The sequence below is a fragment of the Solanum verrucosum genome, unplaced genomic scaffold (assembly GCF_900185275.1).
Source record: "Solanum verrucosum unplaced genomic scaffold, falcon-dt-bn FXZP01000118.1, whole genome shotgun sequence".
Lineage (NCBI taxonomy): Eukaryota > Viridiplantae > Streptophyta > Magnoliopsida > Solanales > Solanaceae > Solanum > Solanum verrucosum.
Genome location: NW_026020568.1, coordinates 2,820,039 through 2,843,800, shown reverse-complemented (window position 1 = coordinate 2,843,800; position 23,762 = coordinate 2,820,039). Strand labels below are relative to the sequence as shown.

General features: G+C 35.0%; 1 pseudogene; it reads right to left on the bottom strand.

Moving 5' to 3' along the window:
• Positions 1–3,679: 3,679 nt before the first annotated feature.
• On the bottom strand, positions 3,680–20,230 carry LOC125810626 (uncharacterized; annotated as a pseudogene).
• Positions 20,231–23,762: the final 3,532 nt, after the last annotated feature.

Sequence of the window (23,762 nt, the reverse complement as noted above, 5' to 3'; positions counted from 1 at the left end):
GAAGGGGATCATTTAAACTTCATTTGAATGAAATTTGTGGTGTGATTGTACTTTATAGCGATAATAAATATCGATTGATTGTACTATTCATGAATTTGAAAATGCATCCTTCCCTTTCAATTTTGTCCAACTCATCACACAATTATTCAAATATTATTTCTAATGTTTTAAGAAGTTTGCACTAATCAACATCGAATTATACACGTGCGTTGCATGTGTAAAAATTTGATTTTCAAATAAAATGTTAAATTGGGGTCATGTTGAATTCTACACCATGCCCATTCTGGGTAAATATGGCATATTTTCTCATAATATAGAAAGAGAAACTAATCATATCATCATAATTTCTATAAAGACCACTAACAAAAGTTCATTCATTGTGAAATCTAATGTCCATTAAAAAAACATCACGAAAAAAAATCAATGATCGTTGACTTTTTTGCCTCTCTATCTCATCCATCAAACGACTATCAAGTAGAAAACAACAATACATAACAAACATATATACAAAAATTAACACCTACATAAAATAGACCATATAATAAAAAATATTTTAAAAATTAAACGTGCCATATACCTTGTAGAGGTGATGTATGACCTCTTCACGAATACTAGCATCATGGATTAATAGCACCAACTGCTTTGGAGTGAGAGCACCCAAGTCAATAGGATTTTTTTTGTTAGCGATGATGACGATGATGCCAATGTTGATTCAAAAAATGGTGACTCTGGTAGATTCTCCATTGAAAAGTCTTACAAAAAAAATTATTCGTTTAAAGAATCTTCCAAATGAGAAAAGCGACACTAAAATGACGCGTTTGATTTTCTTTGCTAGTGAAGGACAATGAGTAATTGTTTGTTTACCTTTAAAAGAAACTGAAGAAGGATAAATGTAGTTATGTTTATAACGTCGCCTTTGTTGACATGATAGATCTCGAGATCCTCAAGAAAGATGACGATGATACAATTGAGAGAGTTGCAGGAACAATGATTTAGTGTTGAAGAAGATGAATAATGTAACACTCTCAGAACTTTGTCAGAGTAAACAAAGTAAAAAAAGACTTAGCCTTTCAATTTCCAACTACGTGGCTTTGGCTAGGTGGTACTGGGCTGACCCGCTTTGGCAAATCTAAGTGTAAGTAAGTTTTTATTATTTCAGACACGGATAGACTCACTATCATGGGCCGCTCAACATTTCTTTTGGGATTCTCACTTTGGTCTCATGTTTTATCAAAAGTTTAGTAGAGGACCAAACTCAAAATAGACCCAAAGTTTCTCATCCACACAACAACAACATTGTACAAGATCTCATAATAGTAGTTCTGGAAAAAAAATATTTCGTATAAATTTTGTATTGATAATGACATATTTTATCCATTTCAAATCTTTTGGTATTTACTAAAAAAATCCACCATTTTTACGATAGAAAGTACTTTTAGAAACATACTAGTTTCTCGACACGTGTTTTGCACGTGTATTTCATGTTCTTTTTTTATGAATTTGTTAAAACCAAAAATTCTATGGATGTGTAGTAGGATTAGCTTTCTCTGCATGGACTCTCTCTCTCGGTGAACGTTAGCCTAACGTGCCAGCCATGGGCAAGAGGACTCGAGCTCCATCCTTGAAGGCTATAATGGCAAAGGAAGCGCAGGAAAGGATTGAAGCAACTCAGAGGGAAAAACAACATGCTAAACTCTTGTGGCATATATATACTTTTCATGTGTTCATGCTAGTAGCATTTTTAACTGCATCTGCTGCCCCTTGTGTCGTGACATAATTATTAGCATCCCAAAAATCCCTCATAATCAGGCACAATCAATAACTTAAAATATATTGTTAAGATATACGATATATGAGCAATATCAATGAAACCCCTTAACTGACACATTGAAGATAAATAATGAAAAAGAAGGAGAGGAGGACAAGTGGTATTGAAACTCCAAAAGAGAACCTCAATGAATTTACCATGATTCACTGATTTGACAATTTATAAAATTCTAATTTCTAAAGCTACAGTTGGAAGTTGAAAAGAACTTCCAAACATTGAATTAGTTTAGGAAGATGAAAAGTTATTCTAGAGTATTGAATAGGCTGCAATAAGTGGAAATTGCAAGAAAATTAATTCACCCCTTTGTATACTCAAATATTTGATTGAATATTGTTATTAAACTTTAAGTATGCAACGTATGTGTCCATTCTGGAGTAGTATTGAATATGGTGATTTTCTTAATTAATGATAGAATATTTAATTAATTATATTTTATAATAATTTAATCTAGTGTAGGGGTAAAATGTAATCTAACTTTTTACTTTGGAGCTTTCCACTTATATTAAAGTAATATAATATAAATATATAGTATATATATATATATATATGATATGATGATAATTGATACTTTGTAAATAGGATTCCTTTTTAGACTCTTCTAGATCGAATAACTCTTCATATGTGGTTATAATACTTCTAATATCTTTTGGCATGAATAAAAAATATAATTTTTTAGGAGTTGAACTACAATTACCCTTCCACTCAAGCCCATACATCCTTGACATAGATATGAAAACTATCTTGGCATGATCGTCTAAAACAACGTTGTATGAAGACAACCAAATCATCACAAAAATGACATCGAAACCAACCATGTTTAAGATCACTAAGTCTACCAAGATTTTATACACACAAAACTAATAGACTCTATCAACAATCACATAATCACCCAAAGGAGTAGAAAATATGAATATGAACATCAGGTGATTCACAATTAGCCATGACAATCAATGATAAGCTCGCTTCATTTTAATGAACCTCCAAAATAGATCATGCTCATCTCAAATCATTGTCGATCCAATCATCAGTCAAAAAAACACCTATTTCTTAAAATCTCGTCCATCTGTAGAGCCATAAAAACATGCTAAACGCTTGGATACTGCCTTGTGGGAATTGTAAGTGTCGCCCCAGTCTCTTTCAAACTACCCAGCAAAGTTATCTAACGAAGTCAGAACAGGTGCAACATTCTCCTAAACTGGTGCCTCTGTCTCCTCTGCTGCTATTTCAGGAGCGAGAGGCTCTGATCTGTCTCATATCTAATCAGCAACTTGAGCCCTGGCCCTGGATATGGCTGCTTCTCATTTCCTTGCCCGAAAGCCTTCTCTAACACATCTCTATCAGTGAGTTATATATGACAACAATGGCAGCCTCTTGTAGTACATATAACTGAATGAGTATTTTTTAATTAAGTTTAGGATGCATGCAACATACAATAACAACAACAATGTACCAAATTTAATCCCACAAATGGGATCTGAGGAGGATGGTGTGTACGCAGATCTTATCCTTGTGAAGGTAGAAATGTTGTTTCCACTAGACCCTCGGCTCAAATAAAGCATAAATATACCGTGAAAGAAAGACATTGACAAAGTTGCAATACAGGAAACAACAGATAACTTCATTTCAGATGAACAAAGCTACCATTCAGTACACACAAACCAACCCATTCAGTACACAACAAAGCAACCATTCAGTATACAACAAAGCAACCATTCAGTACACAATAAAGCTAAAGTATCAGTCTTAACGAGGCTCAAAACGTTCTCGAGCTTTTAAAAGTTGAACAGTCAACTTAAAACATTCTTCCCTCTACTGAGGTCATTATTTGCTGTCTTTTCCTACAGAACAAGTTCACTTCTTTCCCTTTCCCTTACCCTTTGAACTTGATGCAGAACTTGATGCAGCCTTCATTGCAATCTTTTTTCTCTCTTCAATTGGCGGAAAATATAGACATCCATAAATATTGAGATGTAGCACCTGCAACATCCACGAAGCTTCGCGGTCATGCTGCAAAGACATACAAAAGCTTACAATTATACACATGAAGCTGTAACAGTAGTTGAAAAGATCTATATTTTTTTATCGATACAAAAGAGATTTATCGATGGTCACTAAACTTAGTCACAATTATTTTTTTAAGAGTAAAGTAACTAACTTTTTGTAACACTAAAGTAACAAGACTAGTTTTTGTAACAGTAAAGGAGAGCAGATGAAACTCACAAGAAGAGTGCGCCTAAAGGTGTTGTCAAATAGCTGAGGAGGAATTTGTCTTACGAATGCATCACATGGCCTGCATTGTGAAGGTTGATCAAACAATAAATCCAAGAGAGATATAGTTGATACTTGGAGAGAAATCACAATCATGAAACTTGAGCAGCAGGGACGAAAATGTTTACCCCATGAACCTTAATATTTTTGAAAGACATAGATAACACTGTATAACAAGGTTTTGGAGAAAGTTTCTCAACCACTCATCTCAAGACCTGTACTATCGCGAAGAAGCGTTCAGGTGTAGCACAACAATAGGTCAGTCCGCTCTCTTGCGTCAGAATTTTCATAACTATGAGAGTTGCAAGCTGTGGAGGTACAACATTCATTTCATATGAGATCCAAGAAACAGAATATCATCATAAACCGGTGAAGTAATTCAGAAACACTATTAATAAAACAGAATGGACTAACCTTCCGTGACATTTCGTCACATGCATCCATGCACTTCAGGCACAAAGGAACCACTTCCGATTCCAAGAAGAGATGAAGGGCTTGTGATCCATATGGATCATCAAACTGCACCAGCAAGTAAAATATCAGAATCATGAAGTAGCACTTCCACAAATGGAGAACGCGTGTGTATATCTGTTCAAATGGACGGATACCTTTGTCAGGTCACCGAGAACACCCAAGGTAGTGATCCTCACATGCTCCAAAGGCTCATCATGATCCTCACAAGGCTTGAGAAATGGATAGAAATAACATGGTATTTTAGCTGCAAAATGAAATTACTAGAACAGTAAATTGTTTCTCACACAACAGTAAAAAGAATTCTTACAGAAACTTTATTCACTCTATCGAGTAGTTTCTCATAAATTTCATTTCAATTGGTGTCATTTCAAGAACTGACATTACCTTTTATGAGGCCCCTTCTTGTTTCTGGGTTATTAGCCAAAACCTGAAGAATATAACCATAAAAATTACATGTTGTGCACACACTTATCGGTTGTCTTGCACAAAAATTGCATTACAACTCTTTACTAAGAAAATGTGTCACAGGAAGTTAAATATGAAGAACATTATAACACAAACTATAGCACACTATTTTGATGGTATATTACTGACCTGAAACAAAGCAAGAGCACAACAAACTCGAGTTGCTTCCCTCATAGATAGCATTGAGGGTGAAAACTTCCTATACACTGATGTGACTTCCTGAAATTCATAAGACAAATATTATTACGCGCGCATTGATAACTTCTTGCACATCAAAATGCGAGTGTTTGATATGTTTCCGATTAGATTTCACATAATTTAACATGTATGGTATCAAAAATGTTCTCTCTGTAACATCTTAAACTTTTAAACGAGAGGTCCATAAAAATTCAATTTAAAATTATCCAACAGAATATAAAACCGAAAAAATTAAAAAGAGGTATACCAGCAAAAGCATGTAAACTGTATTGAAGTTGTTCCACAACAGCAGAGCTAGAACTCTGCATGAATCTTTCTTCTGAAATATATAACAAAAGTCACCAACTCAGTCAGAAGATTAAAAAAGGACTAAAATTTGTTTTGCCAAATGTTTAAAATGAAAAGTCTTGTTTGTCAGAAATGCTTATCAGTACTTTTGAAGAGTAACAATTTATGTTTAACTAATTAACATGAAAATTAATTTTGATAATATTAGAGCAAGCTTAACTTACAAGTTCAGAACTGTCTTTTTATAACGAAAATAAGGGTCCTCAAATTGGTTATTTGTGTTGGGTTTAGCAGGTGTGAATGGGAAATAAAAAGAGAAAATGGAAATTGGAAGAACCAATGAAAGTGGGGGAACCAATTTTGGAGGGAAAATGAAAAGTCATTGCAAAAGTGCAAATGAAAGGTCATTTTTACCATATTGGTAGAAGAAAGAAAATTGTTGTCCTTATATTAGGAAACACTTCCTTTAGTTCTTAAAGGGTTAAGAAGAAGGTGCCCCTCGCGCCGTCATCGTCGCTCGCTCGGCTTCGGATTTGGCAAATGATTGATTGATAATATTTTTGGACAAAATTTATTTAATCGATCTTGTTAAATCATTTCCTTTCTCTTATAAATTAATTCAGAATGTTAATTAAATAACAGAATTAATTTGGCGCAACTGAATTTATTTTAAATTCACAAGTAACGGTAATCCTTCCGAAAAGTCGTTACTTTTCCCAAACGGTAATCCTTCCGAAAAGTCGTTACTTTTCCCAAAGGACACAATGTTTTGAAAAAAATGGGTCTGAACAGATTATTTTGAACAGACACGTTCCTTGCTACAAATGGCTATAAATAAGAGGTCTTTTTCATTTTTCTAACACTGAAAATTTTTCCTCTCTGCATACATATTCTTACATAAATAAAATAGTCAATCGACAGAGTCTGTGTGTGCTCTTGTTGTTGTTCTTGCGTTCGCTGAAGTTATTGAAGTTTGAGGTACCACTACTTCTTTAACAGGTTAATCCGTTTTATCTTGGAAGGAATTAATCTGCAACCTCGGGTACAGTGAGGGGATTAAATTTCTTAAGGAAACATAGTGGTTTCTGTGGACTCGGATTAAAAAAATCATTCTGTCTATTTCATTTTTTTTCTGTTTCTGTATTTTTGACTAACCTGAATATAGGAGATAACAATCTTAAGAAATTTAATAGTTTTTGTATTTGAGGTTTCTGGAGATTAAAACCTTTATGGTTTTCTACTCTGTTTGAATTTTAAAATTCATTCGGTTAACGATTAAAAGAACATAAAAACTTTATCGTTAAATCAGAAATAGTCTGTGTAAGGATTTATTCTTTACTGGTAGTATTTCACATACTAAATTGTCTGCCATTTGTGACAGAAAAATGACTAATTCAAGTCAAGTAAATGTTGGAACAGTAAGTGCTGCAACAACATTGGTTGCACACAATCGTTCAAATGCTGCCCTAGCACCGGCTGAGAAACCTGCAAAAGTTTTCTGGAGTCGACTTCAAGAGATGGCAGCAAAAGATGTTCTTCTATTTGACTACGTTGAGTCTGCAGAGGTTCATTAATGAGAACGTTCTTGTTATGTCGGATGAAACTCCGCCTGAAGAACGATTCTTGGTAACAGAAGCATGGACACATTCTGATTTTTTGTGTAAAAATTATATTCTGAGTGGCCTGCAGGATGATCTGTACAATGTGTACAGTAATGTGAAAACCTCAAAAAAACTCTGGGATGCTTTAGAAAAAAAGTACAAAACAGAGGATGCCGGAATGAAGAAGTTTATTATGGCAAAGTTTCTGGACTATAAGATGATAGACAGTAAGACCGTCGTCACCCAAGTTCAAGAATTGCAAGTCATAATCCATGATCTCCTTGCTGAAGGTATAAATTTATTTAATACCTATGTTGGAAATATTAAGTTTATTCTTAATACTCACATAATCTTTAATATAGGATTGGTTGTGAATGATGTTTTTCAAGTGGCTGCCATTATTGAGAAGTTACCTCCATTGTGGAAGGACTTCAAAAACTACTTGAAACATAAATGCAAGGAGATGATTGTTGAAGATCTCATGGTAAGGCTGAGAATCGAAGAGGATAACAAGGCCGCAGAAAAGAGGTCGCGTGGTAATTCAGCAATATCAGGGGTAAATATTGTTGAAGAAGATCCCACAAAATCAAATAAAAGAAAGAAAGCATCTGGTCCAAAGAGCAATCCTCCTAAGAAGAAATTCAATGGAAGCTGATTCAACTGTGGCAAACGTGGTCATAAGGCTACTGAATGCAAGGGTCCCAAGAAGAACAAGAAGAAGGATCAAGCAAATTTGGCTGAATCCAAAGGAGAGATAGACGATCTTTGTGCAATGCTTTCAGAATGCAACTTAGTTGGAAATCCAAGAGAATGGTGGATAGATTCTGGTGCATCATGCCATGTTTGTGCCAACAAAGAATTATTTTCATCATATACTCCAGCACCTACAGACGAGAAGTTGTTTATGGCAAATTCCACTGTTGCAAAGATGGAAGGAACTGTCAAGATCCTCCTAAAGATGACATCAGGCAAGGTGGTGACTTTGAACAGGGTCTCGTATGTTCCGGAATGACGAAAGAACCTAGTTTCTATACCATTTCTGACTAAGAATGGATTCAAATGTGTATTTGTTTCTGATAAAGTTGTAGTAAGTAAGAATGAGATGTATGTAGGAAAAGGTTACCTCACTGAGGGCCTTTTTAAACTCAATGTAATTGCAATTGATATGAATAAAGATTTTGCTTCTTCTTACTTGCTTGAGTCTAAATGTTTATGGCATGAACGTTTGGGACACGTTAATAACAAAACCTTGCGAAAACTGATTAACTTAAATGTTTTGCCTAAATTTCAGTGCAATAAATCAAAATGTCAAGTTTGCGTTGAATCTAAGTATGCTAAGCATCCTTATAAATCTGTTGCAAGGAGTTCATATCCCTTAGTACTAAGGCTGGCAAACGGACAGGACCGGATCAACAGGACCGGTTTTACCGGAACCGGGTCTTACCGGAACCGGTTTTACCGGAATTTTCCAAAGGTTCCGTCTGGTCCCTTAGTTACCGGATTGGAACCGGTTTGGACCGGACCGGAACCGGTTCTTACCGGATCATTTTGTACCGGTAAATTTTTTTTATTTTTTTATTAACTTTAATTATTATATAATATTATATTATTAATTAATAAAATTATATTATTAAAAAACTTCAATTTAAAACTTTAAACTTTAAAGTTACTTTAAAGTTTCAATTGAATTTAAGTTTAAACTTTAAACTTTAAAGTTTAAAATTGACTTTAAATTTTAAAGTTTATAACTTTATATTGAATTTAAAGTTTAAAATTGACTTTAAAGTTTAAAGTTTAAAGTTTATATTGAATTTAAAGTTTAAATCTTAAAATTCAATTTTATATTAAAGTTTAAACTTTAAACTGATATTAAAATAGTTGAAAATTAAATTTCTAAAATGACTTGGATTAAATATAAGAGACTATTTTAAAAGAAAATCAAGGCGAATAGCCGTATATTTATTCAAATAAATAAATTGTACAATACAATTATTAGAAAGAGACAAAGAGTACATAATCTAGGTATTGAATATTAATTATTGTACTAACAATTGAAACTCTTTTAAAAATCTTTTCGTAACTTTTGTATCATTTCAAAAGAAACATTTTTTGGAACTTGTATTTGTCGTTCTTCTTCCATTGCTTCCATACCATCATCACTATTATCACCAAATATTTCATCTATTTCGTCTTCTATTTGGCTATTTAATTGTGGTAGTCCGGTATTTCTTCTTTCGGCATTGACCCAATCTCGAAACAACACCGATATTTCCAAACTATCCTTTGCTAATGAATATCGATGATCTCCAATCATAAATCTCGCCGCACTAAAGGCTTGCTCCGAAGCGACTGATGATGCTTGAATCGCTAGCACATCTCGAACAATCCTAGCAAGGGTCGGAAATTGATTTTCATGATTCTTCCACCATACTAATATTGGAGCTTGAAGTTGTCCTTCTTCATGCCTAATCTTTTCCCGTGCCTGATTGAAATATAAATCAAAATTATTATTAGTAGATGATTCAAGCTCAAGATAATCATCCATCCAATCATCCGTATCATCGCTTCTAGGTTTACAAGATGGAGGTTCAACTATTGGAATATTTTTTTCCATAGATTTATATGTATTATATAACTCTCTAGCTTTTATATATATGCTACTTTTACAATCTTCAACACTAGGAGTTTCATCATCTCTAATTTCTAAATTTGCATAAATCTTTTCAACCATTCTTTCAACACCTTTTAATTTGTAATTTGGGTTGAAAGTAGTAGCAGTCAAATAGATTTGAGGAATAGGAAAAAAATATTTTTTGAATTTTTCAATCATAAAAGCAAGGGAATTTTCAAATCGATCTTTTCCTTTATATTTTGCAAATTCAGATGAAATAGCACAAATATTTACTAAAACAGAAGAAATAGTTGGATAATATTGACCAGAAGCAGCATTTGTTGCTTTATAAAAAACACTTAAAAATTCAATAAGTTCTTTTGTATTTTCCCAATCTTCATAGCCAATTTTCAAATTCGGGTCCGCAATATGAGCATTAAAAACTAATTGTACCGGCTCTTGATAAATATAAGCAACTTGAAGCATTTCAAATAAAGAATTCCATCTAGTGCATACTTCTTTTGGAACTTTTCTATATTCAAGTCCACATTCTTTACAACGATTTTTAAATTCTGTAATTCTAGCTTTTATTTTAGCTTTAAAAATCCAATTACAAACAAGTCTAATTTTTTCACAAGAAATTCCAAATTGAGAAATACCATCTTTTACTATCAAATTATACACATGTGCGGCACACTTAATATGAAAAGAATCATTATCAATTGGACAAAGTCTACATTTTAAATAATCAATGGCTTTCAAATTATTAGAAGCATTATCTAAAAGTGACACTCATTATTTTATCACATATTCCATAAAATTGTAAAACAAGGCCTATTTTTGTTGCTATATAAGCACCGGTTTTAGTTTCTTCAACATATTTATATCCTAATATTCGTTTTTGCATGTTCCATTCATGGTCAATCCAATGTACAGTAATTGTAAAATAATCATTACCATTAGGACTACGTCCCATATCAGAAGTAATAGATAATCTACCATCATAATAAACAAATAAACAACGAAGAAAATGACAATATTCTTTTTGATATTTAAAAAGATCACTTTTAATTGTACTTCTTGGAATACCTTCATAATCTGGGTTATACAATTCTCGAATATACTGAATAAAACCAGGATGTGAAGGAAATGAAAAACGCAAACCACAAACAGCAACCATTTTAGCTAATTCTCTATGATCTTTTTCTTTACTATATGTGCGGTGTGTGCTTCGGCTAGCCGGGTTAGTCATATTTAATACACTTTGAACCATATTAGAACCTCCAGCTCCCATAGAATTTTCAGGTTGAGGTATTCCATTTCTATTAGCCCTTTCTATATCATTTAGGCGAGCAAATTCTTTATTACACTTTCTCAAATGTGTTCTTAGTCGTCCCGTTCCCCCTTGTGTACCCGTAGTTACATGTTTCATGATCAATTTACATTTCGTGCAAGTAACAGTAGTTTTTTCCTCATTTTGTACCAAAAATTTCCATACTAAAGATCTTTTAACACGTACAACGGTCTTTGAAAAAGTAGGTAAAGAGGGGACTTCATCTTGTTCCGGTAATTCGGTAGCCGGACTAGTAGGGGTAAGGGTCTCATCATCTTCCTCATTTATTTCTACTTCCTCATCTAATTCTTCCTCAAAATTTGTAAAACATCTATTTAAAGTTTCATGATCTACTTCATTTTCGGAATTAAATTCAATAGGTCGTGAGTCTTGTGTAAAAGAAGTTTCATCAACATGAGTATAATCATTAGTATTAATTCTAAATCTAGGAGGTGGCAAATTTTTAGAATTAGAACTACTTCCTCCTCCTCTATTATTTTTTCTTTCCGACATTGGTCTTTTACCACTATATTTTTCAAAATTCATGTTCAAGTTTAAAATAATTAATATTATGAAAAACAAGCAAAGATAATATAACAAAAAAATAAAATAACTTAATTAATAAACAAATAAAAAATTAAAGTTGGACGAATGTACCAAACGTCTACGTAAAAGTAGACGTATAACCAAAGCCGGAATTGAGAGATGCCAATTGAAGCTTCCGATTTACTTCAAATAAATCTCCGAAATTTGAACTCCAAGTCAATATCACAAAATAATAATTATGAATTTATGAGAGATTGAAAATTAAGAGATTTTATAAGATATGAATGAAATAGTTTGTGAATTTGTGATTTAAATGAAAAAATATGATATATTTATAGTGTTAAGGGGTAGAGAGGGGTGGGGGGGGCTGTTTGGAGCCGTTTTGGGCCCCAGCCCAACGGCTAAAAGGGCCCAACGGCTCCTTAACGTTCACATTTAAAAAAAAAAAAAAAAAATCAAATTGACCGTTGAACTGGACCGGAACCGATTCTTACCGGACCGGATCAATCGGATAAAAATCCGGGTTCCGTTTCGGTACCGGTTCCGGTACCTATAAGACCGGTTCCTTACCGGTTCAACCGGTACCGGTCTTACCGGACCGGACAAAAACCGGTCTGTTTGCCACCCTTACTTAGTACTGATTCACACTGACATTTGTGACATGAAGTCAACACCAACACGTGGTGGGAAAAAGTATTTCATAACTTTTATTGACGATTGCACTAGATATTGTTATGTCTATTTGCTAAATGGTAAGGATGAAGCAATAGATACATTTAGGCAATATAAAACTGAAGTTGAAAATCAGTTGGATAGAAAGATCAAAATGATCAGAAGTGATAGAGGTGGAGAATATGAATCTCCATTTGCAGAAATATGTTTGGAAAATGGAATAATCCATCAAACTACTGCTCCTTACTCTCCACAATCTCATGGAATTGCAGAAAGAAAAAACCGAACTTTAAAGGAAATGATGAATGCCTTACTTATAAGTTCAGGTTTACCACAAAACATGTGGGGGGAGGCTATCCTTACAGTAAATCGAATACTCAATAGAGTGCCTCATACGAAGACACATGTTATTCCATATGAGAAATGGAAAGGTAGAAAACCCAACTTGAAATATTTCAAAGTGTGGGAGTGTCTTTCCAAAGTCCAGGTGTCTATACCTTAGAGGGTGAAAATAGGGCCTAAGACTGTGGATGGTGTATTCACTGGATATGCCATAAATAGTAAGGCATGTCGATTTTTGGTTCATAAGTCCGAACATTCGGATATTCATGATAATATGGTAATGGAATCAGATAATGCTGAATTTTTTGAACATATCTATCCGTATAAAACTAGACTTGAGTCATCTAGTGGAAGGTCTAAACAACCTCGAGAAGAACCAAAAGAGAATGAAACCAATGAAGAGAGTTCAAGGTGCAGTAAACGTCAAAGAACAGCTACTTCATTTGGATCTGATTTTGTAACATTCCTTCTTGAAAGTGAGCCTCAAACATTCAAGGAAGCGATGTTGTCTAGCGACTCAACCTCTTGGAAGGAGGCTGTCAATAGTGAGATTGAATCAATCTTAAGCAATCATACCTGGGAGTTGGTTGATCTTCCTCCAGGGAACAAACCCTTGGGTTCAAAATGGATCTTCAAAAAGAAGATGAAGATGATGGAACTATTGACAAATATAAAGCAAGAGTTGTTGTCAAAGGCTTTAGACAGAAAGAAGGTCTTGATTATTTTGACACATACTCGCCAGTGACTAGGATTACATCAATTCGGATGTTAATTGCCCTAGCTGCAGTATACGGTCTTGAAATCCATCAAATGGATGTGAAAACCGCATTCTTAAATGGAGAGCTAGAGGAAGAAATCTACATGGAACAGCCTGAGGGCCTCGTAGTTCCCGGCAAAGAAAAGAAAGTATGCAAACTTGTTAAGTCACTTTATGGACTAAAACAAGCACCGAAACAATGGCATGCAAAGTTTGATCAAACCATACTGTCAAATGGATTTAAGATCAATGAGTGTGATAAATGTGTTTACATTAAAGACACTATGGATCAGGAAGTCATTGTATGCCTATATGTGGATGACATGTTGATAATGAGCAAGGACATTGCCAATATAAAAGCTACTAAGCGTATGCTTGCTAGTAAGTTTGATATGAAAGATCTAGGAGTAGCTGATTTAATATTGGGTATAAAGATTCACAAAACTCCTAACGGTATAGCATTGTCTCAATCTCATTATATTCAAAAGGTACTTGAAAAGTTCAAGTATTTGAATTTCAAAAAGGCAATGACTCCAATTGATGTGAACCTTAATCTTGCTAAATTGGATTACGCCAGAGTATTGGGAAGTTTGATGTATGTCATGAATTGTACACGACCAGACATAGCCTGCGCTATAAGTAAACTGAGTCGATACACAAGTAATCCCAATCAAAATCATTGGTTGGCAATGAAGAGAGTTTTGGGGTGCTTAGAAGACACTCAAAACTATGCTTTGCATTACAACAAATATCCAGCAGTTCTTGAAGGATATAGTGATGCAAATTGGATTACTGGGTCAACTGAAACGAAATCCACGAGTGGATATGTTTTCACTATTGGTGGAGGAGCAATATCTTGGAAATCATCCAAACAAACATGTATAACTCGCTCTACAATGGAGTCAGAATTCATCGCCTTAGACAAGGCAGGTGAAGAAGCTGAATGGCTCCGAAATTTCTTAGAAGATATTCAGTTTTGGCCCAAACCAATGGCCCCTATATGCATACACTGCGATAGTCAAGCTGCATTATGAAGGGTTGGAAACGTTATGTATAACGGGAAGTCTCGTCACATAAGATGAAGACATAACTCTGTTAGACAACTACTCTCTAGTGGAATTATCACAATTGACTATGTAGGGCTGGAAACGTTATGTATAACGGGAAGTCTAGTCACATAAGACGAAGACATAACTCTGTTAGACAACTACTCTCTAGTGGAATTATCACAATTGACTATGTAAAGTCAAAGGATAATGTGTCGGATCCACTTACAAAAGGCCTAACTAGAGAGGGAGTTGAGAGATCATCGACGGGAATGGGACTATGTCCGAGAACAAGTCATCGTAGCGGTAACTCTACCTAAAGACTGGAGATCCCAAGATCTAGGTTCAAGGAGATAAAACAAAGTCATAGATGACGGTTCAACATTGTCAAAAATTATTTTATGTCTATTTTCATGATGAGACAATGTTCAATAACTAGGATAAAGGCATAAGGACTTTTTAATGGTTTCTAAGTTTGATACATGGTATATCAAATAGTGTATCTACGGGATAACACGGTTAGAAACCACCTATGTGAGTGTGAAGTGTAAGTCGCTTCAAGGAGAATCCGGTAAGGCCAGTTCTCTAAGCACTTATTAACCGAGATGTGTTCATGGCTGAAACGAACAAAACAATGAGAACCAAAAACAGTTCAAGGGTTGATTGTCTGACTTATGTTGTCTAGGTATACACTAAAGCTCGACGGTTCAATGTTATAAAATCTACCGATTGACCGAGTATATACGATATATGTTCACTACGGAAAGTTTAAAGGGAAACCTACTTATACATATGCGATTAACCCTTACTTACGAGACACACAACTTTTTCATGCATATGTTTTAACAATAGCCATTCCCCATTCATGTGGAGGATTGTTGGGTTTAGCCAGGTGTGAATGGGAAATAAAAAGAGAAAATGGAAATTGGAAGAACCAATGAAAGTGGGGGACCAATTTTGGAGGGAAAATGAAAAGTCATTGCAAAAGTACAAATGAAATGTCATTTTTACCATATTGGTAGAAGAAAGGAAATTGTTGTCCTTATATTAGGAAACATTTCCTTTAGTTCTTAAAGGGTTAAGAAGAAGGTGCCCATTCGCACCGTCGTCGTCGCTCACTCGGCCTCGGCCTCGGCTTCGGCTTCGGCTTCGGCTTCGAATTTGGATTTGGATTTGGCAAATAATACGATTTATTGATAACATTTTTGGACAAAATTTATTTAATCGATCTTGTTAAATCATTTCCTTTCTCTTATAAATTAATTCAGAATGTTAATTAAATAACAGAATTAATTTGGCGCAACTGAATTTATTTTAAATTCACAAGTAACGGTAATCCTTCCGAAAAGTCGTTACTTTTCCCAAACGGTAATCCTTCCAAAAATTCGTTACTTTTCCCAAAGGACACAATGTTCTGAAAAAAATGGGTCTGAACAGATTATTCTGAACAGACGCGTTCCTTGCTACAAATGGCTATAAATAAGAGGTCTTTTTCATTTTTCTAACACTGAAATTTTTTCCTCTCTACATACATATTCTTACATAAATAAAATAGTCGATCGACAGAGTATGTGTGTGCTCTTGTTGTTGTTCTTGCGTTCGTTGAAGTTATTGAAGTTTGAGGTACCGCTACTTCTTTAATAAGTTAATCTGTTTTATCTTGGGAGGAATTAATCTGCAACCTCGGGTACAGTGAGGGGATTAAATTTCTTAAGGAAACACAGTGGTTTCTGTGGACTCGAATTAAAAAAATCATTCTGTCTATTTCATCTTTTTTCTGTTTCTGTACTTTTGACTAACCTGAATACAAGAGATAACAATTTGTGCACTTCCTCTCAAAAAAAAATCGGTTGTGAGGTCAATCTAAGATGGTTACTGTAACATCCGGTAATTTGAAATATCTATGAAGAGGCTTAAAAATCGGAAATAGTCATTTTTGGAAGGAATTCAAATATCTGCAAAATTGGCTAAGTGTGGAAATCAGTGAAGTTTGGCCAACTTTGCACAGTCATAACTCCTAGCTCAGGATGAATTAGGAGTAGTTCCAGTTATGATTGTGAAGCTTGTGGAATGATCTTTCCAACGCCACCGAGTTTGCTCGATTCCGAGTCTGTACGAGCGAGTTATGCCCTTTGAAAGTTGGGCAGTTGGCAGGGAATCCGTCCGGAAATTTTAAGGGCATTTTGGTCTTTTCCCTAGCCATTTCTTTTGGGATTATATTGTTGTGTTAGGCTGATATTTGGATCATTTTGTCCCATTTTAAAAGAGAAAATAGTTAGGGTTCTTGAAGAAGAAGAGAAGAAGAGGAGAAGAAGAGGAGGAAGAGAAGATCAAGCAAGGAGTTTCCGTCAAGGATCCTCGTGAATATCGTCGGGGGTGATCCCTACTAGGTATGTGAGTTCTAAGTGTGGGTTGATACTTTCCCCCACACACCAAACTCATTTTTTTATTATTTGAGAAAAGATTGGGTTTGTTGTTGAAGTAGTTGAAGTTGTTGAAGTTGTTAGTTGTTGTTGGTGTTGTTGATTGTGTTGTTGAAGCTATTGTTAGCTGTGGGACATGATTTGGTTGTGCGTTTGAGTTGAATCTCTTGTATGTTGAGGGATTTTATGATCCTTAGTGTTTGGGGTTGAATCCATTGAAGTAAGGGTGGTTTAAAGTTGGTAAAACAAGGGAGAAAAGTCGAGTTTTTTGGGCTAGGAGTTAGCGCGTCGCACCTGCCAGCACGCTCCAAGAGGAGCTCTGAAGCCCAGCCCTTGGGGCGGCACGCCAGCCAGACCCTTCTGAACTTCAAGGGCTGGCGCTCCGTGCCTTGCAGAGCGCCAAGGACCCCAACCTACCCCTTTCATCCCCCACTCTTTCATGCATGTTCCTAGGTATTATACCTATGTTTCCTAGTTGTTTCCAACACTCTAGGTACATTTAGACATCCCGAATTCATCCATAAACGTGTGATCATATACCTTGAATCCATAGTTCAATTCAAGGCAAGTTAGTATCAAGTTAAAGAGAAGTTAGAGTCAAGTCAAGCAAAGTTAAGAAGTTAGTTCCAGTAAGTTTTCAAAGTTGTTCAAGAGTCTTTATTGAACGTTTTCACTTCATTCTAAGGCTCAAGTTGCAAGTCAAGTAAAAAGTAAAGAGTCAAGAGTTCCAAGTTGAGTAAAGAGTTTAAAGTTGAGTTCATTTCTCCAAGTTATTAGGGAACTATGTATTCCCAAAGAAGTTTAAAGAAATGTTTTTTTTACATTTAAACAAGGTTGGGAACTGAGATTTCCAAAGAGCATTCGGGCTAGTTTTTGAGTAATTATCTCAAATCAGCAGGAAGACATATGTTTTAAAAACATAAGAGCCAGTACATTTTTGGGAGTAGTATCGAGCACCGAATTGGGGGAGCGTTCAAAGAACCCACAACCCCCATAGAACGATGTTAGCCACCATGGGTAGAAAAGGATCATACTTTTTAGTCGAATCCTTTTCCAGATAGACTAGTGGATCCATTAGACAGTTCAGGTCTTATACCTTTGGCCGGGTATAAGATGCTCTGGCAGCGTGAGGTCGATCGATGTATCATCACTATAGCTCTCATGTGATGGTTGTCGGTTAGAGAAACTCCCACAATAGTTATTGTATTTTCATACACAGAAAATATTATATTTTATATACATCAGTTCAATTGTATTTCTATATACATCTCAGGCTTATTGTATCTTTGTATACACACAGAGTTTATAACATGTTTAAAGCAGTCTTTCTTTATATCGCACTTGTTTTAAATTGCCTTATATTGAAAGAAGTCAGTCAGGTTGAGTTGAGCCAGGTAAGCTATTTAGTTTCTTCCAGTTTTCCTTCTAGCCTATGTTGCTTAGTTTTCCAGCTCGCATACTCGTACATTCAATGTAATGATGTCAGTTGGCCTGCATCTTATGACGATGCAGATACAGGTACCCCGGATCAGCATCCTGCACGTCGTTGATCCAGCTGAGCAGTTCAGAGTCAGTGGTGAGCCTCCTTGCTTTCCGGAGGACTCAATTATTTTGTATTCTTAAGTTTTGTTTTATTAGGATGTTGTGGGGTTTGTCCCAACATCCATCTCAGTACTTTAGAGGCTTCATGGATAGTTAGTCGATCAGTTAGTTTGAGTCTCTCTTTTGTGTATATATATATGTAAATATTCTATTTTGAGACTCGAGTTGCCGTTTTGGCCAGATTTTATCAGTTGGGTTGTTTGTAACCTTGCGTTTGCTTTGAGTTTTCTGTTGAGTTAGGTTTCCGCTGAGTTAAGAAAGCCAGGCCAAGGGTTTGCTTGGGGCCAGAAATGGTCTCCGGGTGCCGGTCCCGCCCAGGGTGTAGGCTCGGGGCGTGACAGTTACTCAATTAAGTTTTTTTATGAGAAAGTCAACTTTCTTTTATATCCGTAGTTTAGTGATTTTGAGGTTATAAAAGAAGAAAATGAGTGACTTTGAGGTTCTAAAAGAAGATAAAGTGACTTTCTATGAGGTTATCGGTTATCGGTTAACCTGTTAAAAATACCCCAACCTTTAAGAACCGATAACCCAATAATAAAACGGTTAAAATCTTTTTGTTTGTTTCACACACTGATATGCTCATATCGTGAGCTTCTCTAATTTTTCCGGGCTTCTCATGTTGGGCACATGTTGTACCACAAGTTTAGCGTGGACCAAACTCAATACTCGATGCTTATCAATTACTTTTAAACAACGAATCCGAACATATTCAAAGTGGATGAATTATATGTAAGTTGAAAACAAATTAAATGTATAATTAAAATTGGTAAACCATAGGATTAATAAATAAATTAAGTAAAATACTAAACGAAATTAGCACTAATTAATAAGGACTTAAAAATAGTATACAACTCTAATAAATGTAATTCCATTACAATTTGCGATAGATAGATAAAGTTGTTGACTTTCAATTAGTACATACATTTTGTATAATCTTGGAACAAGAAAACATTCATTACATTATTTTTCCTAAAAATATGGTGTATATCTTTATTATAATTCAATAAATAAGAATTACTTTTTCTTTAATGAGAGAGAATGAAGGGGATCATTTAAACTTCATTTGAATGAAATTTGTGGTGTGATTGTACTTTATAGCGATAATAAATATCGATCCATTGTACTATTTATGAATTTGCGAATGCATCCTTCCCTTTCAATTTTGTCCAATTCATCACACAATTATTCAAATATTATTTCTAATGTTTTAAGAAGTTTGCATTAATCTGTATCGAATAATACACGTGCAACATACGTGACAAAATTTGATTTTCAAATAAAATGTTAAATTGGGGTCATGTTGAATTCTACATCATGCCCATTTTGGGTAAATATGACATATTTTCTTATAATATAGAAAGAGAAACTAATCATATCATCATAATTTCTATAAAGACCACTAACAAAAGTTCATTCATTGTGAAATCTAATGTCCATTAAAAAAACATCTCAAAAAAAAATCAACGATTGATGAACTTTTTTGCCTCTCTATCTCTCCCATCGAACGACTATCAAGTAGAAAACAACAATACATAACAAACATATATACAAAAATTAACACTGAAATAAAATAGACCGTATAATAAAAACATTTTAAAAATTAAACGTGTCATATACCTTGCAGAGGTGATGCATGACCTCTTCAAGAAGACTAGCATAATGGATTAATAGCACCAACTGATTTGGAGTGAGAGCACTCAAGTCATTAGGATTTTTCTGTGATGGCGATGATCCTAATGTTGATTCAGAAAATGGTGACTCTGGTAGATTCTCCATTGAAAAGTCTTACAAAAAAATCGTTTAAATGATCTTCCAAATGAGAAAGAAGACACTAAAATGATATGTTTGATTTATTTCCTAGTGAAGACAGAGTAATTGTTTGTTTACCTTTCAGACAAATTGAAGTCGGAGATGGATAAATGTAGTTATATTTGTAGCTTCGCCTTTGTTGACATGATATAGAGATCAATATCCTCAAGACATATGACGATGATACAATTGAGAGAGTTGAAGAAACAATGATTCAATAGCTAGTAAAGAAGGTGAATAGTGTAACGCTCTTAGAACTTTGTCAGAGTAAACAAAGTAAAAGAAGACTTTGCCTTTCAAATGACAACCACGTGGCATCAACTAGGTGGGACTGGACTGACCCGTTTTGACAAACTATCTTGGGCCGCTCAACATTTCTTTTGGGCTTCTCACTTTGTTCTCATGTTTTATCAGAAGTTTAGTAGAGGACACAACTCTAAATAGACCCAAAGTTTCTCATCCACACCACAGCATTGTACAACATCTCATAATATAAATGATACTTCATAAATGGGATTCCTTTTTAGACTCATCTAGAATAATTTTTCAAATGTGGTTACAACACTTCTAATGTCTTTTGGCACAAATAAAAGATATGATTTTTTTAGGAGTAGAACTGCAATTACCCTTCCACTCAAGCCCAGACATCCCTGACATAGATATGAAAATTATCTTGGCATGATCGTCTAAAACAACATTGTATGAAGACAACCAAATCATCCCCAAAATGACATCAAAATCAACCATGTCAAAGATCACCAAGTCTATCAAGATTTTATACCCCATAAAAGTCGCCACACAAAATAATAGACTCTATCAACAACCACAAAATCACCCAAAGGAGTAGAAATATGAATATGAACATCAAGTGATTCACAAATCATACTCAAACCCACAACAAAATAAACAGGCACGTATAAAATGGTGAAAGCATGGTTAAATAAGGATGTATCCATTCGATCATAGACTAGAATAATACATGTGGTCACTACATCAGACATTTTTGCCTCATGTGTGCCCCAAAAAAAACATATAAGTGAGTCTGACCTCCTGCCTACGAATTGCCTCAACTGTGTTAGCCTGACCATGATCTCGAAATAGGATGGATACCATATCTATCTATTGTGTAACCACCCCATCCAAATTGAGGATGATATCTACCATACAAGCCACATCTCCTAGATGTTGGAACTAAGGCTCGAGAAGCCTGTTGTTGAACTACCTATTTACTATGTCTGAATTTGGGGTACCACTTGACCATACTCATAGAAAATCTGTCCAATGTAGGTCAATATGCTAAAATTAAAAATACAGAGTAACCTCTTTAATTTGATGATTGTTGGCTGACCTTTGACGGACCATCAGATGAAACCTGCATCGTTGTCTAAATAGGGGTTTTGAGAGTATACTTGAGGATCAACCCCTTAGAGAAGGATTCATTGAAACTATCACCTCCTTTACACTCCTTACATGCTCTACCACTTCTTGAAAAGTCTTATTAGAAGACACCATCTGGAGTGCTACTAACTAAAGTCCCACGTTCAAACCTTTGACAAATCGTCTGATCTTCTCCCGCTCAGTGGTAAGTAGCTACAAATAATATCTAGTCAAAGGGTGAATCTGACCTTATAGGTGAAATATACAAATTAAAGGCAAGAGTATTACTGAAAATGTGTTAAATGACCCAAGAAATTATTACTGATATAAAAAAAAAAGGTAAACCTGCTAATGTGGCATTTAAATTAGAAATGGCTATGCCCTACGATAGAGTTGATTGGAAATTTTTTTATGAAAGTCTTAGAAAATATGGATTTTGAGTTACGATGGATGGACATGGTGTGGAGATTAATGGCAAATAATTGGTACTCTGTATTAGTGAATGGACAAGCACATGGATTTTTTTCACTCTACTAGATAGGTAAAGCAAGGAGACCATCTATCCCCTGCTTTACTTATTTTGACTGTTGAGGTGCTATCGAAAGCTCTTAATCACTTGTTTTATAATCACGAGTTTAAGATTTATGGATTACTTAAGTGGAGTGATTAAATCAATCATTTGGCCTATGTAGATGATACTATTATTTTTGCTAATGTTGATAAAAGATCTTTGCAATTAATAATGGAAACTCTTACTCTTTATGAATCTCCGTATGTTCAACTGATAAATAAAGGAAAGAGTTTCTATTATATGTTTAGTAAAGTTGCTCATTATGTGGTTCAGGAAATGAAAGATGTTACTGGTTTTCTGAGAGGCAGTTTTCCCATGATGTATTTAGGGTGTCCTATTGGACATGCTAAAAAGAAGAAGGTTCATTTCTCTGAACTCATCAAAAAGATTCAGAGCAAACTACAGGTTTGGAAAGTGAAGTTACTCTCTTTTGGAGGTAAGGCAGTGTGTAACACCTCGCTAAGTGAAAGAGCTAGAATTAGAAAGAGTCATTTTTGGAAAGAATGAAAAATCTGGAAATTTGTTTAAGTTATGTTAAGCTTAAGTTTTGGGTCAACTTCAAACGACCATAACTCCTAGCTCAAGATGAGTTAGGTGTGCTACCAGATACCATTGGAAATATCTTTGAATTATCTTTCCAACGCTGCTGAGTTTTCTCAATTCCAGGTTTCTATGAGGGAGATATGTCAATTCAAAGTTGGGTTGTCTAGTTAAGGAAAGTCAAAACCAGATTTTAGAAGGGTATTATGGTCTTTTCATTACCCAATTAATTAAATTCATTTTTGGTAATTAAGTTGGGGTCTCAACTGATGGGATTCAGTTTATGCTATTGAAAACAAGTTAGGGTTTTGAGATAACAGAAAAGAAGAGGAGAAGAAGCAAGGATTTGTCGCGTTCTTGAAGTTAAGCTCGTTGATTTCACTAAGGGTTGATCCCTGCGAGGTATGTGAGATCACATAGCATTGGGTTAGTTCACCCATACACCAAACATGATTAAATTCAGCGTATTTGTGTTCTTGAAAGAAAAGCTTATGAGTTCTTGATGAATTTTGTTGAAGTTTCGTTTGAATCTTGATTGTGGAGTTTTTGGAGGAGTTCTTGATATGATTTGATGATATTTAAGGTTGTTTTTGAGTTGATTCTTGTATATTTTGGTTATGTATTAGAATTTAAACGTTTGGGGAAGGAACCATTCGAATCTAGAGGGTTTAAAGTTGAAAAATGAGCAACAAAGTTCTGGGATTTTTTGGGGAGGGGTCTGGGCTGCCGCGCCAGCCAGAGAGCCCCACTTTGTGCTCTGTAGTTTAGGCTCTGGGGTGCCCCATCCCCAGTTTTGAAGTTTTCCCTCTGGTGCCCCGCGCCACTCAGAGCGCCAGGGTCGCCAGGCCTTCTACCATTTCCCACTTCTTTCCATACGAGTTCACTTCAAACGTATCTATGTTGTAATTTCTACACTCTAAGGTACGTCTAATCAACATTAAATCATCCATAACATAAGATAATGAGCCTTGAATCCATAATTCAATTCAAGTAAAGTTAAGAGTCAAGTCA